The sequence below is a fragment of the Myotis brandtii genome, unplaced genomic scaffold (assembly GCF_000412655.1).
Source record: "Myotis brandtii unplaced genomic scaffold, ASM41265v1 scaffold420, whole genome shotgun sequence".
Lineage (NCBI taxonomy): Eukaryota > Metazoa > Chordata > Mammalia > Chiroptera > Vespertilionidae > Myotis > Myotis brandtii.
In genome coordinates this window covers 25,447-27,895 of record NW_005366109.1, presented here as the reverse complement: position 1 = coordinate 27,895, position 2,449 = coordinate 25,447, and positions in this window count along the sequence as shown.

The following is a 2,449-nucleotide window of genomic DNA, read 5'->3' as shown; positions in this document are numbered from 1 at the left end:
CATTTTTAATTTTTAACTTTATTTTTGACACAGATGTCCCCATTGAGGCGCAGACCTACTGTCTTTTTAGGGAAACCTGGGGGCCTTCTCTGTACCTACTCGGCCAGCCTGGGCTGCTGAGGAGTTAAGTTTGGGCAGGAAGTGAGCCAGGCTCCTACCACCCCCTCTGGTTTGCAAACTGTCCCTGCTAACTTGAGTCTTTACTAATTCTGCCCAGCATTTTTGGTCTTCCTCTATTTGACCATTTCTGTTAGTTTTCATCTGTTCAGATTCACTAATTAAATTCAGTGAAATTCCAAAATTAGAAAGGTGACTGTCAGGAGATAGTGTAGTCACATTAGAGTAACATTATTTGAGAATGTATGCGCTTTCTGAGAAATGGATTCCATGAAGCTAGCTGTATCTGGATGGATGTCTTAAGAGCTTCCTCAAATTGTACGTGCAGTAGTCTCTCCTTATCCATAGTTTCACTCTCCAGTTTCAGTGACTTGGGACCAATCAGTCTGAAGTTACTGAACAGAGAACAAGTTTTGAGTTATGTGCCATTCTGAGTAGTTGCCCTGACGTGCTTCACCTGCCTGGGGTGTGACTCTCCTCTTTGTGCAGCCTGCCCACCACAGCGTGCGGGCGACCTGTCCACTAGTCACTTAGGAGCTGTCTAGATTAGCACATTATCGTGCCAAATTCACGTAACTCTTCTTACAGTACATTATTTTGTTAATCTCTAACTGTGCCTGACATAAATCAAATTCTTATCACAGGTACATACAGGAAACATATGTAAAGGGTTCAGAAATTGTTTCAGGCATCCACTGTGGGGTCTTGGAACATGATCCCTGGGGATAAGAGGTTTACTATACCATGGACCTAACTGTTAGCAGGCTTCCTTAAAGTGTTTGAAGCCCCAAGAAGATTACCCCCGTGAGAACCCTTCTAGAAACTTCTTTATTCTGACATTACCCTGAAACAGGTGTCCTACCAAAAGAGGTACTCATGCACACCTAATGGGTCCTCACAGTCTCTGGCTTCAAGACCATTACGTAGGAATCTAACAGACCTAGGTTAAGATGCTCAATCTTGTTATTGAAGCTGAGCTGTATATATGAAGTTCACTTGCAGGGCAAGAAATGAACTTGGCCACGGGTATTCGTTGCAGAGGAGTTGGGTAACTTCAGGCTATAAACACCTACTCATGCTTACAAGCAATTCTCTGCACAGAACTACGTAAAGGGAAAGACCAGGTCATGTCAACGTGGACTTGCTTGACATGTATATGATACCTTTCTCCTGAGCCTTCCTCCTTGAAGTGCAAGTAGACCAGTTCATCTTTTCTTCTTGCACCCCGACCATCTGCTTCAAAACACAACTCTGAAGTTTGTGTGGGGTATGCATTTATCAAATGTCTATTTTCTGAAAGGGGGTTAGAATCCTTTCTTCCCATGCATCTCACACCTGCTAAGTTACAAGAAGGCTTCCTAAATGGCCCTTGAAGAAAGGGTATCAGGTCTACAAGACAAAATGTGGGGAAGCTATTCTGTGTCCAGTAACTAAGTAGCAAAGAATATGGAAGAAGCTAAAGAGGGTTGGGCGACTCAGTGCCCTGTATGGGGGGTGGGGGTGCTGAAATTAACTCTAGCTTGTTTGCCCTGATCCTTGAGCAGCTTTCAACTTGGGCATGTTCTCCTAGAACTCCTCCCTTGCTCTACCATGGTGCCTGAGCAGTAGTAGGTAACCATTGATGGAAATGAACTTGAAGTGAGGTCAAGTGACTTTCTTGCCTGAACCAAACACTTAGATTGATTGAGAAAGTTCTAACTTTAACTCCATAGTTCACTTGGTTGTAAACCATATTCAACTGGCTCGTGCTGAGCAAGGGGCTCATGCCGCACCTGGCTAGGTATAAATGAAACCAGACACAACGGGTCTGAGGCTGCCTGTCACTATTTGAGCCAAATTCAGCAGAGACAGGGTTGAATCACATATGAACATTTATTCCAATAATGCCAGCATTATGGGGAAAGCAGTCAATCACCCTGGAAATTCTGTTCTAAGCCCCCTTGCCCATTGGCTGATTATATACCCATGAGGGAGAAGATAGCTACTTGCAGCTGCAAGCTGCAAGTGTAACATGTACCAGGGTCTGCAGTCTGGCCTTCAGGAGCTCAAAGTCCCATAACAAGGTGGCTAATCTTCTATATTACAACAGGTCCGACCATCTCTGGGACCAGAGAATGGTCAGCGTTCCTGATAAAAACTCTCAGAGGGGGTCAGGGTCTTGGGGGTTTCTTTGTCTACCCATGTTTGATGTCACCGACATATCTAGATGTTGAGTCGTTCAGGGGCTGCTCCTTGGGTGGCAGTGGCTCCTCAGGCTGTGGTTGCTCCTCTGGCGGTTGTTGTAGCAGCTGCTCCTCAGTTGGCAGGAGCTCCTGTGGTGGGTGCTGTTCAC